The 19,670-nt window shown below is 53.9% G+C and overlaps 1 long non-coding RNA gene across 2 annotated transcripts in view; it reads right to left on the bottom strand.

The window, feature by feature from the left end:
* Positions 1 to 5,617: 5,617 nt before the first annotated feature.
* LOC135575306 (uncharacterized) overlaps positions 5,618 to 19,670 on the bottom strand; it is a 49,180-nt gene continuing 35,127 nt past the window's right edge. The window contains exons 3-4 of one of the 2 annotated variants that reach the window (XR_010465802.1): positions 14,504 to 14,690; positions 5,618 to 13,545 (exon numbers count right to left, since the gene is read on the bottom strand). This is a non-coding gene — a long non-coding RNA (uncharacterized LOC135575306). The remainder of the gene's footprint in view (positions 13,546 to 14,503; positions 14,691 to 19,670) is intronic. The other variant, XR_010465800.1, reaches the window with a different exon arrangement.

Consider the following 19,670-nt stretch of genomic DNA (forward strand, 5'->3'; position numbering starts at 1 on the left):
AGCAGGGCCACTTAACCCCCACTGTGCACAACACAATTGAATTTAGCCCTAATTTCTGCCAGTGCAAGGGAACAGAATTTCCCTGCAGATTTCAGTCTTGTTCAGGCAGCGGCAGCCAGGGCAGAGAGCCTTGGTGGCTGCCATCCTCTACCTTGGTGCTCTGTCATGGCCTTATTGCTGCTTTAATTAAAGCTGGTTGCTCTCCTCTGAAGCACCTGGCTCACATGCTGGGACTGAGCCTGGAGCTGCCCACACCACTCTGCATGGCACGGCTCTGCCCAGCACACATGGCACAGCTCAGCACAGCACACGTGGCACAGCACACATGGCACAGCTCTGCCCAGCACACATGGCACAGCTCAGCACAGCACATGTGGCACAGCACACATGGCACAGCTCTGCCCAGCACACATGGCACAGCTCAGCACAGCACACATGGCACAGCACACATGGCACGGCTCTGCCCAGCACACATGGCACAGCTCAGCACAGCACACACAGCACAGCACACATGGCACAGCTCGGCACGCACATGTGGCACAGTTCGGCACAGCACACGTGGCACAGCTCTGCCCAGCACACATGGCTCGGCACTGCTCTGCTGCCGGCAGCAGCACCCGCCCAGCTCTGCAGCACCACAGCCCAACTGCACCACTGCTCAGGGGGCCTTTGCCACCTCGTTTGCCCTTGTCACTGCACACAGCAGCCTTGGCTGTGCCACGAGGCTCTGCTTGCTGCCCAGCTGGTTATTGCTCTTGGTGTGATGGTCTGTGCGGTGCCAGGTGTGCTGCGCTGTGCCGAGCTGTGCCATGTTGCATTGTGCAACACATAATATCATGCTGCCCTGCGCCATGCATGCCACGCTGTGCTGAGCTGAGCTGTACTGGGCTCTACTGTACTGAGCTGAGCTCTGCTGAGCTGTCCTGAACTGTACCATACTGAGCTGAGCTGTGCTGAGCTGTACTGAGCTGAGCTCATGGACGGGCTCCAAGAGCGGGGCAGCTGTAGTGGGGCTGAACCTTGTGCCAGTGTTTCTGAGGGGCCTGTTGGCAGCTGTGCCGCACACCTGACCTGCTGCTGTGTCCTCTCCTCTGCTGCCGCGCTGCCAGCGTTGCTGCCCGGGTGCAGGCAATGCCTGCCTTGGCCCGGCTCAACCCGCTCCAGCTCCTCCTGAGGCAGCCCCACACCCTGACCCACAGCTGTGACCCACAGCTGTGACCCACAGCCTTGACCCACAGCTTGACCCACACCCCGACCCACATCCTGACCCACATCTCGACCCACATCCCAACCCACACCATGACACACAGCCGCTGTGCCTGGCACTGGGAGGACAGGGGGGCCACCCTGGCCCCTCTCTGGGCAAGCCAGCAGCACTCCGTGCTGGGGTGGGAGTTGTCTCACTTTAATTACTGCCGTAATGTTATTCTTTTCAGTGCCACGTTAATTGAAATTAAACAGCTGCCACGTTCTGGCTGGGACAAAAGTGCATCCTTTTTAATTCCCCTGGGGTTTAATGAAGACTGACGTGCTGAGTGAAAACAAAGGCGATCCAGCTGCTGCCTCTCTCGACACACACGCCAGCAATTACTGGGGACCCCGCGAGCCGGCACAGATGCCCTGGAGAGCCTGTCCCTGCCCAAAGGGTTTGGCTGGGGGGCATGGGGGACAGGGTGTCCGTGTCACGGGGATGTCGAGCATGCCCAGGCACTGAGCCCAGGCTTTGGTCCCGTCTGTTCAGAAGCGTCCAGCCACCAGCATGTCCCAGCGCGGCCCCTTGGCCCCCCCATGCCACCCGGGTCATCCCATCCCCACAGGCTTGCCCACCTCCAGCCTCCTGACGTTCACAGTCACCAACCATCCCAAACAGCCTGAAAGGCCAAGCTGAGGCAGCAGAGTGAGCTGAGCAGGGCGTCTGTCTCCAGCCTTAAGTTTGTTTGTGGTTTAGGACTAGGAGCTTGCTTGTGATGCCATTCAGTACTTTAAAATATGCAAAATGAGGCACTGGTACAAACCTCATTAACACCCGCCTCCAACATCATTAAGATGTTTCCAAGAAAATTAATTGAGAGACTCATTAAAAATAAATTAAGAAAAATGTGTTGCAGAGCGCCTGCTCTGAGCTCGTAAATCACGGCTCAAAGCTCCAGGCCGCAGCACAGGCAATTAACGCCAGCCAATTTGTTTTATCCTGACTGTGAAAATTAGAAAGCAGACATGGAGATTAGATTAGGGATGTCTGTCAAGCGGAACTTGGAGTGAATATTTTAGGATACAAAATGGAAATCAGGAAAACAAAGCTGGGACTTCATCCGGAGGAGCTGAGAGGCAGAGGTGGGGAGCGAGGAGGGCAATGTGGATGTTCTGTTTCATGTCCCCATGTCTGTATTTAGCTGTACACCCCCTCGTGGTCCCGCCATCACCAGCTCGGTGGGTCCGTGGTGCTGCGGGCACAGACACCCCTGCGCGTTCGGGACACGCGAGCTCACGTTGGGGGCGCTTTGAAGTCGCTGTGTGTCACACAGCCTGGATCAACACGTCGCCTGTGTACACGCTGATTACACACTCGGATTAGCAAACACACTGTGGCTGGGTGAGACCAGTGCTGGGGACTCAGCATTGTGTCATCAGAAGCGCTTTGTCCATCTCCAGCACCTTCCGTCGGAGGATCTCAAACTACTTTATATTCATGAACTGAACTGCAGAGCTCTTCTGCAAAATGAGCAAGTGCTATTATCCCCATTTTGCACAGGGAAGCTGAAGCAGAGATAAGTTAAGGTCTTGCTGGTGACTATGTGAATGCATAAATAGCTTGTGTAGCAGCAGCCGCTGTATTTGGAGCATCATTGGACACACCGATGGCTGTTTGTGCTGCTGAACGTCCAGCCGAGACTGTGGCACATCAGCTGTGGTATACACGAGGGGTAGCTGCAAACATCCACACACAGGTAACAAACCCACAGGTCCCAGTGTCACCTGTGACAGACGGTGGCAGGAGGGACCCGACTGACCTGGGGTTGCGCCCTGGAGCCAGCACTGGCTGTTCCTGTGCGGGGGCGGCTGTGGGACGGTGCTGCTGCCCTCAGCCCCCCTGTACCCGCACTGGACACTGTTTCCAGCAGCCACCCTAAACGGCCAGGTTTTAGAAAAAAATGATTGTGCTTTTGCACATGGAAAATGGGGAAAATCCCTGGACAGGGCGGACTTTAAGTCCTTATTTTCTTTGCTTTCTTATCTCATGTTGTCCAGATGTGTCCCATGCTCATGGCCTGAGGTCCAGCTCCTTAACACACCTGGTGGTTTTGGGTGGTATTTTAAAAGGAGGACTCTCCGAGTAGCTGAACTGTTTAATAGCTTACACGTCTGTATGTATGTGGTTTTGTGGAGCAGAGAGTTGCTCACAAGGCTCTTAGATCCAGCATGCGAGAGGACATCTCAGTCTGATGGCTGCAAGATGAAATAAGCCAAATGTACACTGGAAATAAAGCACGTGCTCGAGCAGCTAACTCTTGCAGAGTGAACGGAACGCTGCAGGAGACAGTGTGGACATGGAACGCAGGGCTGGGCTGCTCGTTTCCTCTCTGTTCCCTGGTTCCTGATCCCACAGCAGATGCTGGTTCTGGCGGGGCCGGCAGACCCTGAGCGGTGGGTGCCGGGGCTGCCGGCGCTGACCGACCCGCGCCGAGAGCCGGTCCGGGGTTTATCCTGCACGCAGAGTGAGCTGGGGCTGCGCGTCCATCAGTGCCTGTGGGGACCAGGGACACAAACGCCTCCTGAAACTCTTTGGGTCACAAGCTAGAGTTTTCCATGGTGAGCCTTTGTGTGAAGGTGCATTTAATTCAAGTGCTTGATTAACCTTCTTTCAGCTATTCCCGAGTTATAGAATGAGTGGAAAAACACTTGCATGTGAAAAATCACTAGTGTTAAAAATAATTCTGACCACAGGAAGAATAACAAAATAACAAGACTGTATCCTCGTGTGGCCTGAATGTTCCCGAGAAACAAACACTTGTGAGTACAACAAAAATGCCTTTGAGAATGCTCAGGTGGTCTATGCGAGGCCGTCGGGCCGGGAGGGAGCAGAGAAAGAAGGAAAAAGAAAGGGGAGTGCGGGGGGAAGTGAAACCAGCGGGAAAGCCAGTCTAATCCCTGCGGGCGGCGCAGGGACACGACACGCCGCGATGGCAGTGCCGCATTCCGATCCGGCCCCGGATTCCTCCGCGCCCCGCCCCGCCCCCGCGTTGCCGGCGCCGTCCGGCAGGGGTCGCCCTCGGCCCGCGCTGCGCGCGCGGCGGCAGCGGCTCCTCCCGCGGCCCCAGCGGCACCTTTGTTCTCCCGGGCCGCGGGGCCGCCCGCTTGGGCTGCGGGGCGCTGCCCAGCGCCGGGCGGGCCGCGCCGCGGGAGCGGGTCCCGGGCAGCCCCCGGCGGCTGGACGGCGGGAGCGGACCGAGGGGACCCGGTGCCGCAGACACCGCCCGCCCAGCAGCACCGCGGGGCTGGGGAGCGCGTCCCCCGACCCGCCGCCTGCCCGGGCCCTCCCGGAACGCGCGGTTTCCCGTTCGGTCACAGCGGGGGCCGTGCGGCGGGCCCGGTGGCGCTGCGCGGTAGCGGTGCCTGTTGCCCGTGCCCGGTGTGCGGTGCCGCCGCTGCGGCGTTGCCCGGGGCCGGGCAGGGGAGCGGCTCCCAGCAGAGCGGCCGCCGGCCGGACTCATGAAAGGGAAAACAGGAGCAGAATTCGCGTTCGTGGAATTTTAATGAGCCTGAAAGGTTATTTCTCTGCGGTTCTGGTGATAATTTCCAATTCTCTCTGTTCATAGGAAGCCAGCACCTCTGGTCTAATCACACGTGGGTGCTGTCGGGGGCACAGTCTGTGTTTGGCTGGTGAGGAATATCAAGAAACATAAATTATCAATAGCGTGGTCAGAATCTACAGGGGAGAAAAAACAAACAGGAAAGTCTTGCGTGGCTTTGCATTCTGCAATGAAAATTATCTCATTATCCTTTCCAGGGTCTCAGCCAGCTACTTGAAAAATACTTATTAAAAAAACATGGTAGCTCTTGGGAGAGGGTCCCCTCCAGAGAAAGGAGAAAAATAGCTGGATGAGTAAAAATAGAGGAAACAGCTACACTGGCAAAAGTAAGGAAGGAACCTGCCCCACTGTTCCCAGCTCAAGCAAAGCTGAAGCAGATCCACCTCTGTCCCTCCAGCCGTCTGCTTGTTCTGGACGAGGCGGGGGTGACCTGTCATGGTCACAGAACGTGGTCCCTCGGTGGTTCATCCACTTACAGCGACCGAACTGCTGGGACATGAATGGTGCACCTGGACTGTTCTATCTGAATCGGCTCTGGGCTCCTCCCAAACCAGCAGCAACAGCGCATGGGACGGGAGAAGGGGAAAGCAGGGAGGCCAGAAACCAGGGAGCTGGGTGAGGGAGCACAGGAGAACCCCCACAGGTTGGGCAGGCATGGGAATGCAGAAATAGAGGCAGAAAGAGAGGATCCTCATGCCCTTCCTTTCCTTGGGGTTAACCTTAAGTCTCTGGCCAAAAAATGAGTGTTCTAAGATGCAGAAAAGATAAAGCATAAAAACCAGGAGAAACAAAGTTGATACCACACATGTGCTACACAGAAAACTTCATTAGCCCCACTGGCACAGCAGTCATCGGAGAAAAACAAACTGGTAGGGGCGGTGCAGAGGGACTGACTGCCAAGGGAGGAAGTCCTGCATTTGCCCTCTCTTGATGTCTCCATGTCCGGCTGAACGCCCTTGTGATGCTGCCTTTGTCACACAGGTCATTGCATCCCGCAGTCACACGCAAACCCGTCTTGGCTGCAGGTACAGATGGTCAGATTGCATGATCCCTCCCTGCTCCTCTCTGAATCTACAGAAACGAAATGCAAAAAAGGACTGAGAGAACACGCTATTATTTGTGTTCTTTGATACCAACATCAGCATTTATCTGCAGGGCTCCAGCTGCATTCTCTGGTTGGGTGCTTGTGCCAAGTGGTGGGAGGTGGGCAGGAGCCCCCAGCAGAATCACGGAGCCATAGAGTGTCTGCTCCTCGGCACCAAACCGTGTTGGCTGGAGCGCTGGGCCTGTTCCTGTGCCACCTGGGCCGTCACTCTCCCGTGGCCTGTGTGACAGTGGCCTTTGTGCTTGAACACGACATGGAGGTGGGATCCAAAGGAGTCCTGGCGATGGGTGCAGGTGCGGGTGCTGTGCGGAGGGAGGTTGCATGTCCAGGCCATTCCCGGCGGTTCTGCCCGCCCGGACTCTGTCCACGGCCTCATGCAGCCCGTCCGGCGGGGCTGGGGCTCCAGGGCAGACATGCTGGGGATAGGACAGGGCTGCAGTGTTGGGAAGCTCATCTTAACCCATCATTTTTTGTTTTTCAGATGTTTAGCAGCTGTCCCTGATCTTGAAGGTACAAGACACAGCCTGGTGGTCTTAACCCCACTGAAGTTCTGGGGCATTTGCACTTTATTTCAAGATTTTGCTCACAGTCCCAGCTGCTGTTGCTCTGTTCCCCCTGAGGAGCGAGGCCTTGGGGCTCTACTAGATAAAACCAGATATAGATGGAGAGATGGTTCTATGGAAATGTTTGCTCAGTGCCCAGGAGCAGCCCAACAGGCAAACTGACTGTTAAGAATTACTAGGAAAATAATGGAGAGCAGATAACAGTTATGCCACTGAGTAGATCTGTAGTGGAAACTGCATTGTGATTACCATATGCAGCTCTGGTCTGCCTCTCTCAAGAAAAAAGGAGTTGGAAGGGTTTCAGAGAAGAGCAACAAGGGTGATCAAATACAAAGAATATTTTCCATATGAGGAAAAAGTAGATAGCTTGGAAAAGAAATGACTGAAGAGGATTATAAAATCAAGTTTGGCATATAGAGGTTGTCTGCAGTATGATTTTTCATTGTCCCTTCAGTGTAAGAACCAGAAACACTCAAACTAGCAGGTAATAATAACTACAAAACAAAACCAGTTTTTTAATGTCATGCTGTGTCAGACTGCTTCACACAGGGTATGGTGAGCTCCCAAAGTTTATCAGCACTCAAAAATAAACTAAACGTTTTAATGGGAGAAAATAAAAGTCCACTTCCATTGATGAAATGCAGCCCCCCGGGCTCCAGAGCAGCAGAGCTCACGTCAGCCCCGTCGCGGTGTCGGTGTCCCTGACCTGCCCGGGGCGGGTGTCAGGCAGGACCTGCACTCAGTGGGTCTCACCATGTAATTCCCACCATGGGAACGTGGGGCCCAGGGGAGACGTGGGGCCTGTCCCAGGAGCTCTCAGCCGTGTCCCACGGGGGGACAGGGGCTGGAGTGTGTCAGGGCTGCATGGCCGCGCTGGTCGCTCCCAGCCCACTCAGATGCAGTTTGGGCACAGGGAACCCTCGCCGCCACGGCAGCTCTGGAGAGTGGCTCCCATAGACGGTTGTGCCAAGTCCTTCTCCAGCAGCATCTGCTGCTTCGAGCTTTAATCTGCTTCTAACACTAGTGACTGTTGGGTAGTTTTCCAGCAGGCTGTGTGTTGGCCAGGGCTGCGCAAGCGTGCTGCTCCTCTTTTGGTCAGCTGGAGCACTGGGTTTGGCCACAGCAACTGAGGTCTGTCAGGAGCTGGTGTGAGAACCTATGATAAGCTGTGGAGAGCGAGACGGATCACTGTGGCTTCCCAGTGAGTGCAAAACTGCATTTATTTCTGGTGCGCGCAGTACCGGGCTCTCTGTCACATTTCTCATCTTCATGTGGAATTTGGGCAGCTGTCATTCCCACAAGACAACTTGAAATGAATGAAATTACTATTTTTCATGTTACACAACATGATTCCAAAAATCCCAGTGCAGATGCACTAGCTAGACTCCGAGAATCAATCGCCAAATTGCACCGTCTCCTTCTGGAGCAAGCTGCCAGTGGAGAAACCGAAAACAGGCTTTGTAGCTATATTGGAACTTCACAGTCGATTTTAAGCCTCTTAGACAGTATTATACAGAACGCAAGTTCATGCTGAGGGCCATCGACTCCAGTATGTGCCAAGCTGCAGGAACACCCGTGCCGTGGCTGGTGTGACAGCACGTCCCTGCCCCAGCAGCGCGGCAGATCACAGAGCCGCTGCCCGGGTTTTCGCCTCAGCATCCTTCACATTGCCGTCCTGCAAAGGGAGTGTGCAGCCACAGGGTGAAATGCACCAGGAAACAGCAGCATCTTCAAAACGCACAAAGGGATTAGCGCAGTCTGAAACAGCCGCGTGCTGCCCTCTGCTCGGGGTGCGGAGCTGCTGCCTGCTGGGCCCGGGCTGCACGAGGCGAGTGTTGGATGTGTCGCATGCATCCAGATGCCGCTTTCCCAGGTCAGTTGTGCTTGTCAGCGCACTCCGTGTCAGAGTGATTCCACATCCTTGCAGTGTAAATCCTGAGTTCTCCCTCATGCAGCCATGGTGCTAGGGAATGGCTGCATGCTGGAATGCAAGACTATGCTTTGAATACTGGTAATTAATTAAGAGCAGGTGCTGTGTGTTAGAGCAGCAGGCAGCATTCAGTGCTGCAGCCGTGCTTCGGCAGCACTGGTGACTGATGTCCTGTGTGTGTAGTGTCGGAGTAAGAAGCAAATTGCTGGTTATACGGTCTGTGTTGTTGCCAGCCTGCCCTGTGCTTTTGTCTCTTCTCACAGTGACCTTGTACCACAACTGCTCCCATTTGCCAGAGTTCCATGAACACCCCCAGTATGTAGTACTGCTGGGACACATTGTAGGTCTTCTTAAAGCATCCTGATGGGTGCCCCTTTAGCCAAGTCCTTTCCTGCTGCTCTCCCAACTACCAACACAAGGAAAACACATCAGACATCCCAAGGTGACGCCCCTGGGCACCTGTAAAGCATCGCTCTGTGGGCAGCACGGGCAGAGCTGCTCCTGGGGGCAGCTGCTTGGGGCTGTTCCGCTGTCACCTCAAGCGGTGTCCCCACTTTGTCACACATGTCCCACTCTGCTGCACACCATGCTCTGCAGCCATCTAGCAGTCACAAATCCTCCCTTTTTTGACCATGCAGCAATTATCCCACACTATTATTTTTGTGTACCTTCCACTGCAAAAATGAACAGGCCAATACTGAGCTGCAATGAATGTTCAGCAGCATTTCCCTTTCATTTCTGTTAGATCATTCTCTTTAGTGGCAGACAATGGTAATCAGCCAAATATATTAGAAGTATGGTTTTAGTGAGGGTGGGTCTGCCTAGCCCGCTTCCACATGGTAACCGAGAACACAGTGAGTGAAAGGGGCCCCAGCTATGGTTTGGAAATGCTCCCCTATTTCTGAAGTTTGTTAGTACAATGGCAAAATTACGGATTAGAACACTTTCCATTGCTTGCTTTCATTCTGAATTAAAGACCATCTACTGAAGACTCTCACTTCAAAAACAGCCAGGCACTTTCTAATATCAAGCAAAATGCCTGAAGAATAAATTGCTCCTATCAGAAATAAAGCATTTTAGTTCTGCCACAAGCAGAGAGATCTGTGTTTCTAAGTCTCTCCAAAGGCAAGTCCATCTTTCCTGCTTTCCTCTCATTTTCTTTTGATGCACAAAGCCTGCATACTGCAGCGCTGTGATTGGATTCAGCTTTGGAGCAGTGTAATTGTAAATATTCATTGGAATCCAAACTGGTTTTCCCAAGTCTCTCTTGAAGGCTCTGCAGCTACACAAACAGCCACGGCTCCACGTGAGCCGCACAGCCCGGGGGCTGCCGGTTCTCCATAGCCCCACAGGCTGCTCTTCAGAGGCTGCACAGACAGAAATCAGCCTCACAGCCCATTTTCGCCAATGCTCTGCTGTTTTCTTTATTCCCTCTTTAACGTTTGTACTGTAGCACAAGTCTCAAACCCAGGTACTGGTCTGCACAGCTACCACTGTTCCCTTGCCGGCCATGCCCGCTGGCTGTCCCATGCTTCTGGCCCAGTCTGTCTGTCTCATGCTTCTGGCTCTGTCTGTCTGTACAGTGCTTCTGGCCTCATCTGTCTGCTGACAGCGCTGGGGTGTCTGTGTGAGCTGCTGTGTCCTCCTACACAGTGTGTGGTATATGGGGTGTGGTGTATGGCTGTGCACATTCCAGCCTCCCACTGAGGACCCATAATCCAAGCGAGTGCTGCTTAGAACAAACACACTGCTGCTCAGCGTGGGGCTCTGTGGGGACAACGTGCATCTCCCGCGAGATGCGCTGCTGTTACTGAGAAAGTGGATGGATCCACCGCTGAGACCCTGGCAGTTGTGCCTTTCCAGCTGCTGCAGCTCCATGACCGACTGCAAGAGCAGGAGGGAGGCAAAGGACAGGAGATTCCTGCAGCCACGGAGGAGCAGAGTCAAGATGCTTCCATGGGCCAGCCACTGGACAGCAGCACACGGCATCGCGCTCCCTCGCTCTGCTGGTGGTCTCTGACTGACGGCCGTGTTGCACACAACTCATTTTCAGGGCAGCACATGTAAGAAACTGCACATTCTGCTGAGGAAGGAAATTGAATCCAAAAGTTCTGATAGCAGATCTGTGCTCCCATCTCTGCCTCACTGGCTCGTGCTCACCGCCGCGGGTGGGACGGCAGCGCTGAGGCCAAGGCTCACGGCACAGCAGCACATGTCACACAGATGGGGTGTCGGAGCCTTCCTCACCCACTGACACCCTTCAGGCTCTACTTGTTCTTTCCAGCAGACATCAGAATGTGTTGGCTGCTGGGTGACCCTGGGCCACGCAGGCCGGGGCTCTCGGGGGAGCACACGGGGGTTCTCCAGCCTTTTGAGCCCCAGGATCGACACCCAGTGGGAGCAGCGCAGAGTCCCTGGCAGGAGAACACACCAGGCCCTTCGCTGCGCAGAAACCTTCCTGGCACGAGCTGGAAGAACTGTCCTGCCTTTCCAGCTCCATTTCCAAAGCAGCACGAGCAGTGTTCTTCAAAGCTCCTGCTATGATGATTTATCCAGGTCACGGTGAGGACAGCTGGCTAACTGAGGTTAACAGCTTTCTTGGTTTCATTTCAAAAAGACATTAGCATGGGGGCTGTATTAAACAACGATATGGCAAATCCTGATTCATTCACCAGGAGAGCTCATGGTCAGGTGGGGACCCAGCTGACAGGCAGGGCTGTGCTGCGAGCCTTTCTGCAAAGGGCAGGACCATAACTCATGCTCCCGGTGCTAAATCACCCCGACACTCCTTGCAGAGGCTTCTGGGATCTGCAGCCACCGACAGGCATCCCGGGACCACAGCCATGGGAGCCCAGAGCCCCCAAACCGGGAGAGTTATCGGCAACTTGTCCGGCTCAAAAAAAACAAAGCAAACCAAGATTGGGGCCCTTCTGTCTGGAAACAGGATGATGGAAAGGAAACATGACAGAGATCTATAAAATCCTAAGTGTCACAGGGAAGGTGACTAAAGAATGACTGTTTGTGGTCTCTTCCAATAAAACAACAGAAAGTGTCGAGGGACAGGTTCAAAATGAACAAAAGGAGGCAGCTCTGTGTCCCACACATGGTCAGGCAGTGGTACTCGATACTACACGACATTGCAAAAGCCGGATAACAGGTGAGTTACAAAGCCAGTTTGATGAGTTATGGAGGAAAATTCCTCAAGGACTGTTGAAGGCTCCTTTGGGGCTGAGGAAGGAGGTGGGCGAGCACCTGGGGCAGTGTCACCAGCTGCCCCTGCTTTCTGCATGGAAAAGAGCTTTTCCCAGACACGGGGATAAGCTGCTACATGCACTGACACAGAACCGGGTGGAACACTGTTCTGACCCAGAGTAGTGTTATATTTTTATGTAATGGGGCTTTATGTTCAGCACTTTAATTAGAAATTTTGTAAGAGAAAGTTTAGAGCTGGATTGTTTTATCTGTCAATTTCTCACCAAAACGAGCAGGAGGTTCAGCTGAACTGAGTATAAAGAGATGGAGGGATGGGAAGGAACTAAGACAGTGTAACTGTAAGAAGAAACAGAAGTGTGATTCCTGCCCTGCCACACTGTCCTTGCACAAATCAACACCTGGTCGCCTGGTGAGAAGAAAACGTGAGAACAAAATGCAGGCATGCACTGACACACTCATTTGTTCACACCCAAGGACAAAGACACACAAACTTCCCACTCCCAGCCCTCCTGTGGGCTCACAGCACGTCCAGCCCACACTGTGCTGGCTCTTCACACACAGAGAACAATGGATGACTTGGCAGCAAACAGAACAACATCTCTTTTATTTTCCTTCAAATGCAATAAACAAAATAATTGCATCATATTAATATATGGTGCAATGTGTATATTTTTTGTATATGTTCATATTCATATAACATCTTCATCATCACCAAATTAACTGAAATAAAATGTTTCCACTTTGAATAGTAAGGGACTCACCCCATTTTAAAATGCTGCCTCTGACCTGCCGCTCAGACAAACCAGCTGTGCTGAGCTCATTCCAACCGTCCAGCATGCTGGTACCTGGGATTCCAACATCAGGAGTACCTGCTTTAGTCTTTAACAACTATTAAGTTGTTAAAATAGACATAATATTTCTGGCTAATAGGGTGCTGAAAGAGATGGGAAGTGCTGCTGTGGAGGACACAGGTGCAGCGGGCGATCCCGCCGCGTGCAGCAGCGGCGGCAGCACGCATTCCCAGGTCAGCACTCTTTGCTGTTTGCCACCTGGATCTCAGTGGCAGCTTGTGACCAAAATCTGCTCAGGACCAGCGGTGCCCGAGGGGACGTCGGGCAGCCTGTGGCTGTGAGACGGGGAGCCCCGCGCTCTGCAAGCAGGCTGACATAAAGGAACAGAATTCACTGAGCAGACACTCCAACTCGCAGCAGCTGCGGGGATGGGACGAGGAGCTGCAGCAGGGCCAGGCAGACAGAGCTGGCACGGGGACAATGGGCACCTGCACTGCACAGGCCTTCTCTCAGATCTTACCCCAATTGCCTGCATGTCCTGCAGCAGACTGGGGATTTCATCCCCAGCAGCAGAGCTGACAGGTCTGGCCAAGCCTCATCTCCTGCTCCCTGCACATTGCTGCACCCGCAGCCGGGACAGTGCTGTCTGGGAGGCACCGTCTCTGCCGGCCACCCCGTTCCCTTCTCACCAAGGTCAGCAGCAGGAGCAGCACCCAGCACGTCTGTGCATCACAGCAGTCACTCCCTCAAATCGAGCACAATCCCAGCACCTATTTACAGTCAGCAGTGCCGCAGCTGCCTCCCGGTTCCCTGGACTTTCCCCTCCTCACTGGGAGTTGAGAAACTCTGCTTTCCCATCTGTAGCCCTTCCTTATGCTGCTACGTAAATGAGAACAGTAGATTGTCAGTGCTGCTGTGAATGCGTTCAATGAAGTTCCCTTCCCAGGCTGGGCTGCCGAGCGAGCGCGGGCTGGTGTCTTCCCCTACCTGCCTGGGGCCCCTCCTGCAGCTGGCGGCTGGTGTCCGGGTCCGGGCTGAGCTGCTGGATCCGGCTGTGATTCTGCTGCGGTTCTGCCTGCCGCTCCCTCTGCCTGGTCTGCAGTTGATAGATCCTCTGCTCTTGAGCATCCAGCTATTGACCCGCCCAGGGAAAGAAAGAAAAAATGGAAAAAAAAATCAATTAATACTAAACGGCTTAACAAAACCCCGAACAGCACAGGCCTGATGCTGCTGGGGGTGGGGATTGTCGGGAGGAGACACCCCCACACACATTAGCTGCAAAAACCTGATGTTCTGGGGACAGGAAGCCAATATGGTAGGTGTGATCTGACACGGACGCCCGCGGCAGCTGCGGTATGTCCAGGTCGGGGAAGGCAGAGGCTCTGCCGCAGCGGGTACCCACCTCTGCTCACCGAGGGGGTGTCACACAGCCTGGGTGAGGGCAGCAAGGAGCAACTGGGGAAAACCAAAGTTATTCTAAGCAGTAACTGAATAGCCAGCTCCTGATCAGGCTGTGTGCTCCTCTGCCCTGCACTAATGCCCCTTAAGGCATTTCCCCCATGGCTGCCATTGCAGGGTGAAGAGGCCAGAGAACCCAGCCAGCCGCCCCTCATCCTGCCAGGACAGGGCTGGGCTTGCAGGGCTTGGCATTTTTGCATGGTGTCCCAGATGTAAAGAGTTTAGAGAAGGAGGGAGCAGTAAAGGATCACGAACATCAGCCAAGGAGCAATTAGCATGACAAGCCTCAAGTATCGATCCTGGAGCTAACAGTGCTGCAGCAGCTGCAGTGGAGCGGCTCCTGGCCGCTGACCCCGATTCCTTCGCAAGGGACATCCCCAGGATGCTGCTCCCCTTGCGACGGGCGAGAGGAGCTGTGTCTGGTGGGTGCGAACACCTGCGGCTGGGGCTCTGCCCCAGTCATGGCGGGGAGGCAAGAGAAAATGCTGGCCGCACAGCCCAGGAATTGATCTGCTCAGTGTTTGAAATTCGGCATTAAGAAACCTCTGAGCTGCTGGCCAGGGCTGTGCGATGTGTTGCCATAACTGAGGGTCCTACCTGCTGCCAAGCAATCACTGCGGCTCTGCTCTTACCGCTCAGGAGCGACTGCAGCAGCCTCGTTTCACGGGGAAGGGGCTCTCCAGAGCTGCCCAGTAACACAGTGAGGGAACGTGCAGGGGACAGACACCGCAGACATCTCACCGAGACCCCCAGGCCCACCTGTCCGTACCCCTTGGAGCTGCTGAGCACAACTGGGCTGCCAGCAGCACCGGGGACATCCTGCAACACACACAGCGACCGAGGGGACTAATTAATGTTCACTGTCTTACTAAACCTAGGGAGAATTTCAATATTAATTAAATGCTAACTGATTAGTAAAACATATTTACTGGAGATTGTCACCCAACTGTCAACATTCAATAAATACATTAATAATCAATTTGCATGTAATTAACATAAAATGACATTAATGTCTACATTAAAGATGTATTGGAGACAATGTTATTAGCACAGTAGCCTGCCGTCCTCCAAGCTGTATTCCGTATGCAGGTGATGCTTTCAAACACCGTGAAAAAGGTCATAGCTGTCCAGCAAAACACTCTCAGAAAGAAAAAAGAAACCATTTAAATTCTGAGTGGATGTGAGCGCGTGTGTGTGCTCGCACGCCCGTACGGTGCAATAGCAGAGCCCATCTCTGTGCTATGGGATGCAGCAGTGAGCGCCGAGGCTGCTCCCACTCCAGCCAGAGATGGTCTGCACGTCCTTGGCTTTGCCTCAGTACTAATGTATCTGAGTCTTCTCAGTCTAGGGAGATTCCCCGAGACTGTGTGTGGTTATTTCTTCTGTATTTGCCAGTGATGAGAACAAGCACCAGGGCAGGGAGGGCAGCACTTCATTGCCAGCTGCAGACATGTTCCTCCCATGAGGCACAGGTTGATGCTCTGTGCTGTGAGCCAGGCTCCTGGAATGAGGTGCCACATCCCTCCTGCAGCCCCAGACACAGCCTTTCTGTGGCAGTGCCCGATGAACAGCCAGGAAACCCCTGGAGGTGCCGTGGAGCCCCCGTCACCACAAACATCTGCAACATGGGTGCAGGGACATAGCAGCTGGGGCTGCCCCTCAGCACAGCACGGTCAGGGACGGCGGGGAGCTGGGCTGCGCGGAGACACGGCGCCCTCGGCGGGAGGTCGAGCACCGGCAGCTGGCACTGGGGCGGGGGGTGCCCATGGCCGCGAGCTCACTGGGCTCCATCCATGGGCTGCCCTGTGGTGGGGGAGAGACAGAAGGAACTGGTGTCTCCTCTGCACACAGGACAAACAGCCCCCTCCCCACGTGCATGGCAGGTGAGGGGGTTTTAGAGGTACAACAATTCTAGGATGTTCAATGCAAGGAGGGTCCCCACCGGACCCCCGCCCCCAAAGCGCCACAGGGGGAGGCGCGTGGCTGCACGGAGCAGCGTCTGCCTTGGGCACGAGTTGTCGGAGCGGCCGTACGTGTCCGAGCAGCTCTGCCTGCCCAAGCCACCGCAGCCCTGCCAGCCCTGCGGACCAGCCCACCTCTCCTCTGTCCCCACGCACACATGAAGCGATTTGCTTGCAGCAGGAGAGAAGGTGCCATGTTTAGGGTGAACGTCCCCCACCCCCACCCCTTCTCTTCTCATTTAAGTGGAATCAATTGTGCCATTTCTGCTTTGCTTTTCAAAAGCAATTACTTTCATGTCATTTCTACAGACATTCACAGAGAGCAAGAGAGTGAGGGCTTGATTATCCCCCCCTCCCATCCCCATCCTGTGGCTTCCGCAGTGGCGGTGAAGTATTAAATTAAATGAGGTGTCTATGGAGCGGCGATGGTTTCAGGTCAGAGGCGCTATGGAAAGCTGTATGCTGCACTGCTCCTGTATATGTAAATGGATATATTAAAACCACTGATGTCAACTTGCAGCACTCATCTCCTCTGCTCTCGGGTGATCAAAGCTGATTGCAGAGGCAATTACTGCAAAGGAAAAGAAAATCACGGCCTCCTGCTCATCCCTGAGCTACCGGAGTTTAATTGCTTAGTGTAGCTGAAGCTGCCTCTCCATCTCCCTGGTGTGTGCACACATGTGGGAGCAGCACACGCCATGGAACATGGACAGGAATGGACATTTTTGGGGCTGGGCAGTGAGAAGCACGCCAAGCAGGGGAAGACCACAACATGAAAAATGACGATGCTTAAAAATGAATTAAACCACTACAGCAGGCAGGGCTGTATCCTAGCAAGCTGCTGGATCGATAACACAGGCTGAAAATCAGGGCAGCATAATACATGCCCATTAGACAGCCCCTCTCATTCTCTACTCTTTGGTCCTAGATTCACAGTGAGAATCCTTCAGTCTTATACAGGCTACAGCTAATCAGGCTCCCAAATCCTTGTGACGTAGATCAGAATCATGACCCCTGTTTTACAGCTGAAACGATCTGAAAGAAAGGTATCGGTGCCTGCCCGAAGTCCCGACTCCTCACCCTGGTCTTGCCTCCGTATTTCACATGCGCTTTGCATGAGCACCAGCAAAGGCAGGGGACATCGCGGTGTAACCACAGTGCTCGACCAAGTCCCGTCAGCAGCGTTCAGAAACCAGCCCGAGCTGTCAGCTGCGCCGGGTGACTCGGTGCTGCACAGACCATGGCTGTGGGTTCGAACACCTCCTTTTGGTGAAGCACAGAGAGCGGGGTGAAGCTGGCGCCTCCCCATGTGCATCCCACCCTTGTACCCGTGTGCATCCCACCCGCCTCCCTGCACTCCCGTGTCCCTGGACCGCACACCAACATCCCTTCACGTGTGGTGCCCAGTCCCCTGCAAAGCAGATGGCATCAGTGATACAAGGGGTGTCGAGGGACGGTCACGGGTGGCCTCGAGACCCCTGATGCTTCTCTGTGACCACAAGCACCGCTGTGGAAGTAGTGGCACCACTCACACCAGGCAATAGAGACCCCAAGAATCTGCCTTCTGCTGTAATGGAGTTCTCTCGAATGGCTCCCATCCCTGTTCAGCCTCAGTGGGGCCGAGCGGCTCCCTGGGACAGCTGTCCTCCCCGGGGAAGGACAGACAGACACGGAGAAAAATGAATGCTGCAATACATGGTCAGAACAACATCCAGCAGCAATTCCCTCTCTAAGGCAGATGAACAGAAACACCTAATGACAAGGGCAGCTCTGCCATCCCATGACTGCATTTGGGAACCACCTGCCAGTAAGTGTTTACAAAATTGTAAGTGCTAAGTTACTTTTTCTTCTGAATATTTGACCCTTGAGGGTTTCACTTTTGCACTTTTCTCCTGAAGCACTGGAAAGTGAAGTATAATTTTTTTAAACTGCAGACAAAGCCTGGGACTGTGTTCTTCCTGCTTGATTCTACAACTGGAGCTTCAAAAAACCCACAAGAAAATCATGAAACCCAGAAGGAAATCCTGTGATGTGCTCAGGCTGCAGGAACGCCGGGAGCCTGGGGCAGCGCCTGCCCAGGGCCGGGCTCTGCCTCGCGTTCTCCTCCCTGCCTCACCAATCTCTATTTTCAGCCCAAGGATGTAATTCTTTTTTTTTTTATGAGCTGCCTGTCTCTTTTTGTTTAGCCCAGAGTGCTCAGAGCCCTTCCCCCACCTCCTTTGCTACTGCTGCTGCTGGTTTTATTCAATTCAACACTTGAGGGAACTGCAGATGAAATGTCTCTGAATCTAAATTGCCAGCGATAGATCTAACAGCCTTTTTCCCGCTCTCCTCCCCAAACTCCCCGCAGACTGAACGCTCCAGCGTGGCGTCTCTGCCCTGCTGGGCAGAGCAGCGTCAGGATGGGGCAGCGGAGCAGCTCATGGCGACGCTCGAGCGGTGCCAGCCTGGGACAGGTGCTGGGGCAGAGCCCAAACGAGCCCGACAGGCCCCTGCATGGGCACATCACATCCCGCTCATGGTCACCTGCGCAGGGCCCTGCGGACAATCACAACACATGTTTTGCAAAGCATGAGCACTCGCTGCACTTTCCTGGTGTCCTGCACGCCAGGAGCCGATGCCCTGAGCTGAGCACAGGCTGCAGCAGCCTCAGCTGCACAGACACCCCAGCTGACCAGCCCCGGGTCTGCGGGGACAGCGGCTGAGCAGCCGCTCACAGCCTGGGACTCCTCAGCGGGCTCCGTGCAGAGCCCAGGGAGTGAATCCTGATCACAGCTCTGCAACCACAGCCCGGGGAACGAATCCTGATCACAGCTCTGCAACCACAGCCCGGGGAACGAATCCTGATCACGGGTCTGCAACCCCAGCCCGGGGAACGAATCCTGATCACGGGTCTGCAACCACAGCCCGGGGAGCAAATCCTGATCACGGCTCTGCAATCACAGCCCGGGGAGCGAATCCTGATCACGGGTCTGCAACCACAGCCCGGGGAGCGAATCCTGATCACGGGTCTGCAACCCCAGCCCGGGAGCTGCGCGCCGTGAGGCTGTGGGTGCTGAACCAGCAGCCAAAGGCAGAGGAGTCACCAGCCTGAGCCAGTGGTCACTGTCATTGCCCCAGGAGACGGGAAACTGCTTTTTTTCTGGGTGGGAAACAACCCCATCCCAAAGATCTGAAACTGGCTTGTGTACAGAACTACCCCTACAGTCACACAAACACACAGATAAATGCCATCACCTTTGCTGATGGAGAAATCAAATGTTTTTTGCCATTTGGCTGCAAAGAAAAATATTAAAATGTAGGCAGAATACTATTGAAACAATAAATATTTTTTTCAGAGTGTGGAGACAGAAAGTAAAATATTAACTATATGAGGTATGAAATACTTCACGAATCTCAAAAGCCTGGTAATTGTGAAACCTAAAGACGACAGCTTAAAAGTGTCAACTTTGCAATTTCAATATTATTTTAAGAAGACTAGTTGGTGTGTTTGTTCCACAACCGTAAACAACACCCATTTTCACTCAGATATTAAGAAACTCCACTGACCTCTACCCTGCTCCCCAAGTCCTTCAGTCCTATCTGAAATTCATTTGTGATGCACAGATGGTCAGTATAAAAACCTCCCTCATAATAAAAGCATATGTTGAGAACAAAAGCAAATAAATGGGGTATAACAATAAACACACCAAGAGGCATCATGCTGACTGCATTATAGATTTTCCTATTTAATTAAAAGAAAATCTGCCTTTGGGTATCTGTCATGAGAACAGAGTCCTGCTGTGGAATCCGCAGCCGATCTCGGGTCTGTCACCGCCGGTTGCTGCTGCGTCCGCAC

This window comes from Columba livia, chromosome 13 (genome assembly GCF_036013475.1).
Source record: "Columba livia isolate bColLiv1 breed racing homer chromosome 13, bColLiv1.pat.W.v2, whole genome shotgun sequence".
NCBI classification, from domain to species: domain Eukaryota; kingdom Metazoa; phylum Chordata; class Aves; order Columbiformes; family Columbidae; genus Columba; species Columba livia.